The 13,195-nt window shown below is 42.4% G+C and overlaps 1 protein-coding gene across 5 annotated transcripts in view; it reads left to right on the top strand.

Annotated features, from left to right (window-relative positions):
• The window catches only part of LOC147102682 (myocardin-like), a 291,661-nt gene that overhangs the window by 128,672 nt on the left and 149,794 nt on the right, over positions 1-13,195 (top strand). The gene's annotated exons all lie outside the window — the stretch shown is intronic.

Genomic DNA, 13,195 nt, shown 5'->3' with positions numbered 1-13,195 from the left:
TTGTGAACAACAGTGGTCCCAGCACTGATCCTTGTGGAACATCTTCTGCCACTGTAAATAGCTACCCTTTACTCCACTCTCTGCTTTCTGTCTTGAAGCCAACTAGCAATCCATTCTGCTACTTGTCCCCTGACTCCACATTATCTGAACTTATTCAGTAGTCTATTAAGGAGTATCTTATCAAAGGCTTTTTTGAAAATCTAAATAAATTACATCTACTGCATTACCCTTGTCTATTCTCCCTGTTACCTCTTCAAAAAATTCAATGAGGTTGGTCAAGCAAGACTTTCCCTTTTGAAATCCATGCTGACTATTCATTATACTTTTGGCTTCTAGATGTTCTTCTATTTTCTCCTTTAGCAGGGATTCCATTATTTTTCCTTCCACCGATGTTAAGCTGACTGGTCTATATTTCCCTGGACATGTTCTATCTCCCTTCTTAAATATAGGTATTATTTTAGCTATCTGCCAGTCCTCTGTCACTACACTTTTTTTAACGAATTATCAAATATGTGTAGTAATGCCTCTGCTATCTCCTCCCTAGATTCTTTTAAAATGCGCGGATGTAATCCATCCGGACCGGGGGCTTTTCCTCTTTGAGTTTGATTAGTTTATTTAATATATCTCCTTTTTTTTATTTTAAATGCATTTATTTCATTACTAATCTCAAGATCCAATGTCATGGCCACCTGTAATGCCAAAGCAAAGTCATTATTTAATATTTCTGCCATCTCTCTATCGCTGCCTGTGGTATGATCCTGCCCATCCCCTAGTGGCCCTATTCCTATCCCAACCTTCCTTTTTTGTATTTGCCTGTAAAATACTTTACTATTTTGTTTTATGTTCCTTGATAATTTAATTTCATAGTTTCTCTTTGCCTTCCTAATTGTTTTTTTTACTTCTCTCCTAATCTGTTAATATTCTCCCTTATCATGCTCTCCCCTGTACTTACTGTATGCCTCTTTCATTACCCTCAATTTTTCCCTTATGGCATTATTTATCCATGGTGTCCCATTGGGGTTTTTTTTTTAGCATCATATATTTTTCCTGGACTCTGTTGAACACTGTTTTAAATGTTTCCCATTGTTGTTCTACATTATTGTTTGCCAATATTTTTGTCCATTTTATTTTCCCAAGATCTATTCTCAGCCCCTCAAAATCAGCTTTTCTCCAATCTGTTTACCCTGGTCTTCATCATACTTATGTCCTTCTAAATTATTATCTTAAAGCATATTATATTATGGTCACTATTGCCAGTATGTTCTCCTACCTCTCTTATCTGCTCTGGTTCATTCCTCATCACTAGATCCAATAGCGAATCCTCCCTTGTTGGGCTTTTTACATATTGGGTTAGAAAGGAGTCCTATACACATTGTAGGAACTCCATTCCCTTATCCCCTTTACCTAGCTCTTCTGTCCAATTAATATCAGGGTAGTTGAAATCCCCCATGATTATTATTCTATGTTTTTTACTCATTTCCCTAATTTGTTTACATATTTCTTCCTCCACCTCCCTTCCACTATTAGGTGGTCTGTAGACTACCCCTATTAGTGTGATTGATGCTTTTATTATCTTTTATCTCTATCCATATGGATTCTATTTCTGTCTTGCTGATAGCTGCATCACTTTTTTCTACTGCCATTATGTTAACCCTAATGAATACAACTACTCCACCTCCCCTTTTTCCCTCTCTATCTTTTCTAAATATGTTATACGCTGCAATGTTTAATTCCCAGTCTTGATTTTTCTATAGCCATGTCTCAGTAATCCCTACTATGTCTGGTTCCTCGTAAAGCATGATTGCCTCTAGCTCTCCTGTTTTATTACGGACATTGTGTATTGCTGTACAGACAGTTTAACTCATTTTTATTAGCAGTTCCTTTCACTTTATTTTTAACCATCTTTTTACTCTTCTGTTCTGTTGCTCCATTTTTTGCCTGGCCATCAATGTCCTCTCTTACTTTATTCTTTCCTATGCGCTCCTTTCCTGTTTTGATTATTTTAAGGCTGGTTTTATTTCTTGTAGATACCTCCCCCCATCTTACTAGTTTAAAGCCTTTGCCACCTCCCTATTTACCCTTTCCACTAGGACACTGGTCCCATCCTGGTTCAAGTGGCGCCCGTCCCATCAGTACAGCTCCTTCTTGTCCCAGTACTGGTGCCAGTGTCCCATGAAAAGGAACCCCTCTTTCCCACACCAGCCCTTTAGCTACGTGTTAATTCTCCTGATCTGTCTTCTTCTATGCCAATCTGCACGTGGCTCGGGCAATAATCCAGAGATTATTACCCTCGAGGTCCTGCTTTTTATTTTATCTCCCAACGCCTGATACTTCTTCAGCAGAATCTCCTCCCTGTTCCTACCTGTGTCATTTATTCCGACATGGACTACGACAACTGGATTTACCCCCTCCCTTTCCAAATTCCTCTCCAGCCGCGTCGCGCTATCCCTTACCCTGGCACTGGGTAGGCAACACACCCTTCGGGACTCTCGTTCGTGGCTGCAGAGGACACTATCTGTCCCCCTAATTATAGAATCCCCTATCACTCCCACATTTCTATTCTGCTCACCCCCCCTCACCGGACAGCTTTCTGAGCCTTGGTGCCTTGGTCTGCATTGTGGCTGTCCTCCCCAGAGATGAGTACATCATACCTGTTGGACCTCCTTCTCAACCTCTCCTAAGTCCCTGCTACCCGTCTCCCTAGCAGTCACACCTTCCCCTTCCTGAACCTGTGCTTTCCTCTGGGGTGTGACTGTATTCTGGATAAAACTGTCCAGAAAGTCCTCACCCTCCCTTATGTTTCGGAGTGTCTCTAACTCACACTCCAGCTCAAGGACTCTGAGCCAGAGTGACCGAAGGCAGAGACGTTTCCTGCAGATGTGGGAATCCAGGACAGTCTTGCTGCCCACAAACTCCCACATACTACAGTCCCGACACATAGCCTGCCCTGCCATCTCTAGAATTCTTTATTAATTTGCTTATTGATAACCTGAATTAACTTAATTAGTTAAAGTTTTTATTCAAACGATTATTTATAGTTATATTAATTAATGAGTCTATCTAGTTAAGTTATTCATTTAATAAAGTAATAGTTACAGTTCCCCCAGCTCTTAGTTTAAACCACTGCCCTAGCTTAGAGAGAAAAAAAACGCTGTAATACTCACGACCCAATCACCTACCTGCTCTTTGTTTTTTTTTGCTCTCTCTCTCTCTCCTCTCCTCTACTCTGCCTCTGCTGCTCTTGGTGAGTTTGGGTCACCACTCCGACCATGCCCTTTATTTAGCTGCCTCCGCTCCGGTCCCCGACCAGGCCCGCTCTGCCTCTGCGGCTCGCGGTGAACCTTCTGGGTGCGGTTGTTTGCCATGCAGACATTTCGCGTTCACCCTACATATATATAAATAAATATAATATATATATATAATATATTTACTTTTCCATGACGTTGTACACAGGGAATGAAAAGCAAGTACGGGCTTCAGAGGAAGAGAGTGTTAGACGGCGGGTGGGTAATTGAACCAGGACACACACATCTCTTCAATCTTCACTTCAATCTCCAGTTTGAAGTCCCATTTTCAGTCCTAATTTTTATATTTCCTTCATGTGTTTCTATGTCCAGATTAATAATGGCATTTGTCCATGTAAACTTATCACACTATTATTACACCCTCCTGCAGTTGTAATACAGCACCTCCCCTGGGGACAGAATAGAATCATAGCATGATTAAAAAAAAGTTGAAATTTGAAGCAAGCAGCCTTTAATTATCACCTGATTATCACTTGTGTTATGTTGTCAGTTAGAAAATGTAAACATTCTAATTACTAACAGCTTTAGACACAGAAAAAGAGAAAAGGGCATACAGAGAGTGTCTTTTCTGATCTTAATTGGAGTTTTTCTTTAAATTAAAAAATGACTTGAATTTGTACTTTCTCATAGCTGTGAGTGTGAGAGAATCACAGAGGGATGTGTCCAGGAGCCAATCACAAAACACTAATTTCAATGTCTGCAGAGAGCCCTCAGAAAATCACAAACCAGTGCTGCCGGGCACATTCCCTGTCTCTCCCTCACCGCTGATAGACACCACGGCCCCGATTTTCCCCCAGCCGTCGGGCGGGTTTTCAGGCGTGTTGGGGGGGGGGGAAATCCCGAATTTGGGGTTCCCGACACCATCCCGCCCAAAACCCCGCCCCACGTAAGTTTCAGGGGTGGCAGGTACCCGCCCCGCACTGGGACCCGCCGAAACCAGACGGGAAGGGATTAGTGCCAATTAACTGCCTGTTAACAGGTAGTTAACAGGCAGTTTTTAGCCTAATCCCTATTTTGAGGGGTTTCGTATGGGTTTCCCGACGGCTCCAAACCACGCCAGGTTAGAGCAGGCGGGCCGTCGGGTTGAAGGAGCTGGAGGGGTCGCGATGTTGGCGCTCAGGTGAGTGATTGGTGCATGAGTGTAAAGGTAAGTGTGTTTGGTGTGTCTAAAGTGTGTAAAGAACTTTTACTTACCTGTACTTACCTTCACAGCCTTTCTTCCTGTAGCCGCCGGGAGCCCATCACTCACCCGGAACTTAAAGCTGAACGGCTGCGAGCTGTCAAAAGTGACAGCCTTCAGCTTTGAGTGCCGGTAAGAGTTCTAACTGAGTCTGTGCAGAAGGACTCATGTCAGAACTCAGACTGTCAGTGTTTCACAGCTTCAAACAGCTGTGAGACACTGATATTTCATCTGTCAAAAACTCTTGACAGATGAAATTGCAGTCTGTGATGTCACCTGTTGCTGGGTGGCCCTTAATTGGCCTGCTGAGCCCGCTAGGCGGGCTCAACAAGGTCAATCAAGGGAAAATCGCGCGGATTGGCCGGACGTCGAAGTAGGCAGGTAAAAAACCCGAAAGGGGAAGTCCCGCCGCCTTCCCAACAGGTTCGGGAAAATCTACCCCCACGAATCTACTAGAGTGCCAAACCTTACATTTCAGTTGCGCTGAAACCTGTGCACAATACTGCCAGATTAAGGGACTCCCTGCACTGCCAAACTCTAGGGGCAGGATTTTCATTGGGCCATGGAGGCGGGATTGGAGGCGTGTGGGGGGTTAAAATCACGAAATCGGGGGGCACAAACCCATCCCGCCCCCAACCCGCCTCCATGCCAGTTTCAAAGGAGGCAGATATCCAACCTGTGCTGGGAGCCGCCTCCCTGAGGCGGGAAGGGAATTAGTGCCAATTAACTGCCTGCTAACAGGTAGTTAACAGGCAGTTTTTAGCCTAATCCCTATTTTTATTCCTGAAGTGTGGGATTCCCGACAGCTCCAAACCACGGCAAGTTAGCGAGGCGGACCGTCGGGCTGAAGGGCTTGGATGGTTCGAGATGTCCGGTGTTCAGGTGAGTGATGGGTGCATGAGTGCAGAGGTAAGTGTGTTTGGTGTGTGTAAAGTGTTTAAATAAGTTTAATTACCTTTACTGACCTTTACAGCCTTCCTTCCTTCAGGTCTCGGGAGTCCCTCATCTCACCGGCACAGAAAGCAGAATGGCCGCAAGCTGTCAAAAGCTGCAACATTCAGCTTTCTGTTCTGGGGAGATCTCTAAATCAGCCTGAGAGGAAGGAATTAACTTAATGTACAGATTGTCAGTGTTTGCCAGCTTCAAAGAGCTATCAAATGCTGGTATTTCATCTGTCAATAGCTCTTGACAGATGAAATGTCAATCTGTGACGTCACCTGTTGCTGGTGGCCCTTAATTGACCTTCTGAGCCCGCCCGCTCAACAAGGTCAATCTAGTGAAAATCACGTGGGCCACAACTCGATGGAGGCGGGACTACAACCGCAAAAGTTGTAGTCCCGCCTCCTACACGCCTCCAGTATCAAAATCCAGCCCTAGGACTCTCCCACCCCATTTCTGCCAATCCCCAGCACCATTCCCCAGTGCTACCAAAGTGCAAGACTACCCCCCAACTGCAGGGAACCCCATTTGTCTTCCCCCAGCACTGATAAATACCAGATAACTACCTCCAATTCCGTGTACCTTGTATTGCTGTGTATCCTAAACTTTAAAAATGACAAGGAATAAACATCAGATACATAGGTAAAGGAATACATTAAAAATAAAGGCCATTCATTCACAGAATAATACACAGTTGTGCAATTCCATCCCCAAGCTCCAATAAGAATCTCAGAATACCATTTAATAAGAATGGAATGTGACTTATTTAGTCGCTGTAAGTTAGCGGCACTGAAGTTAGCCCCTGCAGGGCATACACAGAATCCTAACTCACCATGAGCAGCACCACAGGAGACCTGGTAGTGCATCTGTTTGCAAGGTCTCTACTAAGAACTCATTTGGAAGTTATTTCAAGAATTAAGTGAAAAATAATCCAGCCTGTTTTTTTGGATAGCCAGAACAATCTGTAGAGTTATATTTTAGGATTAACATTGAATGTTTCAGACATGCCGTCATTTGGCAATGAGGTCTATTTAAGTAACGGTGGACATGTGGGAGTGCAATAGGTTACAACCAAGAACAGGAAGCTTGCAATCTCATTCTTCAATCAAGTTGCTGTCCTCTGCTCCACCTACTGCTTTAATAATACTTAGCTTTGTTTTAATAATCGAGCAAAATGTGAAACATTTTCTGACGTCTCTGGGCTGTAAAAGTATCTGCGACAGCTAACTAGAGTTGGAGACACCAATGCAAAAAAGCACCTTTTAGTTCTGCTCATAAGTCTGCTGGACATTGCCTGGAACTGTCCTCCATCTGCTGCAAGTCAGTCAAAATTTGAGCACACCTATTTGACAAATCCAGAGTCGCAAAAGTTGTCTATTGAGTAAAACTGACAGTACACTGCAGTGGCTGAATGGGTAAATACACGATCATACAGACCAGGAAGGTCCCAGGTTCAATTCCGGCACCTGTGCTGAGTTAGCGAATCTCAGGCAGGGTGGCATTCGGGGTGTGTGCTGAGGTGAATTGTTATGCAGAAGCAGGCAACTGCCAGTGTAGAACAGAGCGAGAAGGAAAAGTGAGCGAGAAGGGAAAAGTGAGCAATTACATTTCCAAAGAAGAAGTTCTGCTTAGAATGACTTCGGCAATGCATGTCGCTCCTTCGAGCACTGGAGCTATATGTCTAATTGATGCAGGTAATTGCTCAATATGTGCACCAGATGATGCTGTTCTCAGAATCTACAAATAACCAGTTGTGAACTGTGTTGGCCCAGCAGTTAACCTTTCTACATCCTTTCTCATTTTTAAAGTAACCTTCAAAAATTTAGCATGATGAAGTAAATCCCTTTGCCGGGCATGAACACACTGATCTCTATCGAAATGCAAATGACTCGTATGAAGAACAGCCGCCTGAGCGAGGTGCCAGAGGGCTGTTGGCATCATGGAAACATGCAATAGCATGAGTCAGCGCCTTCAGTTAGGAGGGACAAGCACCTACGATGCTAAAGAAAACATAAAAGGGTTTATTTAGTGCCATTGCATAATGAACACGATGCACACATACTAGATTTCTCTGTATGCTTTTTAACACCGGAGTTAATGGGGTAGATCTTGCGCGACAGGGTAAAATGGGTGATAGCGAGTCGGCAGCCTGTTTTATATCTCTCCTGACTGTAGTCAATGGAAATAACGCATTTTACTCTATCGCACAAAGTCAAGATCTACCCCAAACTGTTCATTTTAAACGGTTTAATGTCTGAATTGACAAGCACACAAAGTAATTGAGTATGAGTGCTCTACTTATTTAGGTGGGAACAGTGCCAGCAGGAATGTACCCCAAGTTTACACTGGCCTCAAATTTATTTACTGTATTTATTTGTTCCACTTTATTGCTCATTTAAAAATGTACACTGAAAGTGAAACCTGTATCACTATTTTCTTTATTCTGGGTTTTATACTGAGAAGGTACATAGCACTAATTACTGCATAAATAATTACCGTAGGAATTTTGAGCTGTTGAAACAGCTCATGGAATGCAGTAGTTCATAAATATCTTTGCAATGGGATGTTAAAAACAGTGAGAAAAGGAATTTGAAATCCAAAATGTCATATTTAGGCTTTTAATTATATGTGGCTGTAATAATCGTGTTTACAATGAACAAGAGGTTGTTTGGCAGACTCTCTGCATTTAAATGATGTCCTTTGAAATTATGTTTAAAAGTATGCTGGCACTGTCTTTTTCCAGCATAACCCCATCTAAATTTAATGGCACTGCTATAAACTGTGTTTGTTGGAAATTGTTTGCTTGCAGCAGCCTGGAAGCTATTGAAGAACAGCTAGGTTTTATATAATTGTAGTCAGAGCTCAAGGTCCTGATGGATGGTAAGACTCCGACCTGTCTACTGCTCAAGTGGTCCACTTGTGGCGGGGAGGCAGGGGGCATCTAAAGAAATGCAGATGTTCAGCTTATCTGTATCAATCTTCAGGTATATGTGTGCTTCTCCCCAGTTGAATGCTCTTTCACCTAGCTTATTAGAGGATTGTGCTATTGAAAGAGGGAGAACAACTGAATTAGTGAGTAAATCGAACATTTCCCAGCAAACTGTTCATGAGAGGCCTGCACCCAATTCAGGTGATTTTGAGTAGATGGAGACATTTTTGAAAAATATTTAAGAAGCTACAGTTTCTGAAAAGTCTTTTTTTAAGGTCAAACCCTGTGCTTCCAGTACAGTCACGCAAACCAAGAACGCAGGTCGAAGATAGGCTACAGAAGTATAATAACAACTTGTATTTATATAGTGCTTTTAATGCAGAAAACAGATAAAAATAATAAAGGACACCAGGCCATGGGGGAGAGACTAGGAGGCATGACCAAAAGCTCCATTGAAAGTATGGGTTTTAAGAAGGTTTTCAAAGGAGGAGAGAAAAAGTAGATTTTGGAAAAAAGTTGCAGAGAGTAGGGCAGAAGCAGGTGAAGGCTGTCCCGTCAATAGTGGAATGCACAAGGTGAAGGAGGTTGCAAAGATAGGGTGGAGTAAGGCCGTGAAGGGATTTGAAGACATGACGAAGGTTTTAACTTTAGTGCCTTGGGAGGCAGGGAGCCATGAGGACAGGGTGAGGGCGAGCGGGACTTAGTGTGGGACACAATACAAGAGGCGTAATTTTAGATCAATAGCTATGTTTCTCCAACCTTTTTAGTGTGGCGCACTGACCTGGGAGCACAGGATCACCAAATAAACGCTAAGGGCTGATTCCTCAATCAAGCACTCCTGACAAGGAGCAGCACTCGTAGGGAATGCTGGTGAGGAAATCACCAGTTGGCAGTCCCTAATTTTCCATCCAATGAAATTAACTGACAGGAAACCAGGGGGTTGGATCCCATGATTTCTTGACCAGCACTCCCTGTCCTACAGAGTCTTCATCCAGTCAACTGATTTGTTTTGAGAATAAAACACTGTGCCTAGGTTCTAAAGAACTAAAAAGTATTGATGATGAATAAATACCTTAAAATAGACATAACTCTACAGCACCATAGCTCAATGATTGGTAACAGAGCTTTAGAAAACTCTAGGATTGCAATGGGCTCCATTACCTGGAAATTGGAAGTTTTCCCAAAATCCATGTGCCATCCTTTATTATGGTAATATACAGAAGAGTAAGAACTAGGGTATTGATCTTGATTTACTGTTCTCCCTCTTGCTATTCAATAACTAGGCAGCCTATCATATTCTTCAATTAACAGTGACATTTTGGCCCCTCCCTGTCACACACGTATTGGCCCACTTTATCTTCATAGCTGGTAACTGAGCAACATTTCACTGAGTTCCAAGGTTACAGTATGAGGGCAGAAATTCCGGCCTGATTGTCTACTAGCATTTCTCACTCTTGTACAGTTTGAGGGCAGAATATCCACAGGCTACTTCCGATCTTCTGCCAGAACTTCACTGGAAGTTTGGTGGAAACCGTGGAGAAATGACATAAATGGCCATTTTGAGCTATTTCTCTAGGGGTTCCGCCAAAGTCATGGCAGTAGATCGGGAGAATCCCCGTGGAAATTCCAGGTATACATATTAGAGCTAAGTTGGGCAGCCACATTTTATTCAGATGAGGCAGCCCTCGACTTTACTGCTTCCTCTTACGGTTCCTGCCCAGTGCTTAGCTTGCCCACTTAAAAGAGGTGTTAGAAGCCAGCAAAATTACTTCCTTTGGACCGGTCTTTTGGTTTAGCTCGGTGAGAAATTCATTTGTAAATAACCAGAAATTCAAGCACCTCAGAGGGTGAACTTTGGCAAACCTAGTTCATTAGACCTTCAAATCTTCTTTCAACAAAGAAGAAAAAATTCAGATATCACAATAAAACAACATTTCTAATTGTGAAAGAAGTGGAGTAGGATGAGTTGTTTCTGCAGCTTTATACAAATTTATAGGATTTTAATCCAAGTGGTTGAGGTGATAACATTGGTATTTATGGACACACTCATGCACAGCTCACAGTATTCCCATTTGTGAATGAAACACAGTGTTAGTTAACAAAGTTTTATGAACTTCAAATAATATCCAATTACTGAGGTGTAAGTCAGCATTCATATGTACACACCCTACCTACGATGACTGTACATGAAAGGAAGTCAGTCTCGGAGAACAAGTCACTTGCAAAGCTTGGCATTTAATGGAATGGTTCTTTTTTAAAAACAAAAATAGGTTGTGAAAAGTAACTACAGGGTCATGATCAATTGGTACTTATCAGTCTGCCTTATGAAAAATCTTAAAAGATAAATTCCCATAAATTAGGTGCCATAGCCCTCTAAATAGTGCTCAAAAATTCCTGATGATTGCGTGCGAGCTTCCATAACAATCTGACTATGGACAGGAGATCCTCTGACTAGAAAACTTAATTAAATCCCGGCTTTCTGGCAGGAACAGTTATGTGCTAAAAGTTGTTGGGCTCTCTCACACTGCACTATTCCCATCAGAATGACACACATGCAAGAATTTCTATCCCAAGATGTTAGTATGCAAAAAACGTCTGTATGGAATTAATCACTGTAGGAGGAAAGCATGACAGAGGGATTAGTTCTGGATTGCAGTTGCAAAGAGCCAGCACAGATACCATAGGCCAAATGGCCACCTTCTGTGCTATAAACGTTAATGGTTCTATGGAGGAGAATTATGTTATAGTGTAGGATGACCATATGACAGGAGACCTAACAGTGGTAAAAGGAAAGATGCATTAACTTGTAGGCAAACTTTAGCCTTTCCTACTGAATTATTGATAATATTGATCATTGTATATAGTAGGAAGGGGGTGGTCCTGGGTGTTTATCCTTTTAATCCTTGGTAGTTTGGAGGAGAGCATGCAGTTTTGTGATTACCTTTCCATGTGATACCTGAGAGAAGGGGACATGAAGCTTCATGGTCAGTATTTATCACTTTGATCCCTGGTAGTGGGTGGGCAACATGTAGTCTTGTGGTGGTGATATAAACAAACAATTCTTCACTTTCCAGAGAGAAATCCAATCTCATCATGGGGATGTGCCTGTCCAACCCCTACACAGACCCTTTGATTACACGTACACTAAGGGATGTGTCATTGAAAGTGAAAAGGACACCAGTTTTTACCAATGCCTGTTAATATAGGTGAGACCCTTCTGTAACTTTATGCAGTGGTTTCCACATTGCAAGAAGCATGTTGCTGTCATTTTATCTTGGAAATTTTGAACTTGGTATCGAAGGGGGAGGTGGAGTGGAAACCTTTTGAGGTTTATTGAATCCCTTTTTGTCATCTTTGTGCCATTACTACTTTCCAAATAGCATTTTTCATTGTAATAGTATGGTGTATACCTTGGAAAGAAAGAACTTGCATTTATATAGTGCCTTTCCCGACCTCAGGACATCCCAAAATGCTTTACAGCCAATGAAGTACATGTGAAGTGTGGTCACTGTTGTAATGTAGGAAACGCGGCATCCAATATGCGCACAGCAAGCTCCCACAAACAGCAATGAGATACTGACCAGATAATCTGTTTCTTAGTGATGTAGGTTAGTGATAAATATTGGCCAGGACACCGGGGAGAACTCCCCTGCTCTTCTTTGAATAGAGCCAAAGGATCTTTTATGTCCACCTAAGAGGGTTTGACGTCTCTTCCAAATGACGGAACATAACATTTGGAGTATACAAAAGCGAAATACTGCAGATGCTGAAAATCTGAAATATTTGGAGTATATTCTGATTTGACTTGCCTAACCTTAAAAACTATCAACCTCTGAAGGATTGCAAGAATCTCACTCACTGTCTCATGGAGTAAATGTAGTGTTTGGTGTGGTATTGAGTCATACGGATTGGGAAGATTCCAGGTTCAATTCCCAAGTTGTAAACAACTAATTGTTCTCAGCTGGCTACCAATAGGTGTCCTGAAATTAACCGCAGTGCTTGGAAAGGGAAAAATCAGCCAAGACTGCTGCCCCTAGCTGCTGTTCTGTGACCTCTCTCAGAATGAGTGGATATGTGGACATCAGGTTCAGGCTCAGATGTGATGCGCTCTGTAGTTGATAGTCTGCCAACGCTCACTATTCGGGTTCGCACATGAAGAATGGGCACTCGGGCAAGGTACCAAAGGGATGCCAGCAGTACTGCCAAAATGAGCCGTTGCCTTCAGGGGAGGAGGAGGGAATAGAGAGAGGGGACAATAAAAAAAAAAAATGCTGTACATTTGGAGTAATCCACACGTGCTGTGGTAAAAAAAAAAGACTAAGGAAAACTGTGGGCTAGAAACTGATGGAGAGTGCCATTTGTATAAACAAATCTAGCTGATGCATCCGTTCCTGATGTGCTGCAAAAAGGAAAGAAAAAATGAGCCAGAATTGAAGGCCATGCTGAGCCCTCAGTGATGAGTCCAACTCTGGCGTGGATTGTGTCACAACAGATGATTTTGTTTAAAACCCAAATGAGAATATCACAGGCAGATGTCACGCTGACCGAATGTTGCGCAGGCTGCATTGAGAGGTGTTGAAATCAATGTCCAAAACATTTGGGAGTGGTTCTGATTCATGTTAATTAAATCAGTATGAGGTACAGTGCTTCAAACAATCCTTAACCTACTGTTAGATGCTGTATATTGTTAGTCTCTAAAACAGTTTGTTTTAATTCATCCAGATATATCATATGCATTCCTTCAGTACTCTGACACTTCATGTGATTCAACAGTTCCAACAGAACATTAAGATTGGAACCAAAAAAATCTTAGCAGCTTAGATTTTCCAATTGCCATTATTT

This window comes from Somniosus microcephalus, chromosome 21 (genome assembly GCF_052327205.1).
Source record: "Somniosus microcephalus isolate GS21.2 chromosome 21, FLI_Smic_1.0, whole genome shotgun sequence".
Lineage (NCBI taxonomy): Eukaryota > Metazoa > Chordata > Chondrichthyes > Squaliformes > Somniosidae > Somniosus > Somniosus microcephalus.
Note: the sequence above shows the minus strand (reverse complement) of the source record. Positions and strands in the feature narration are given on the sequence as shown.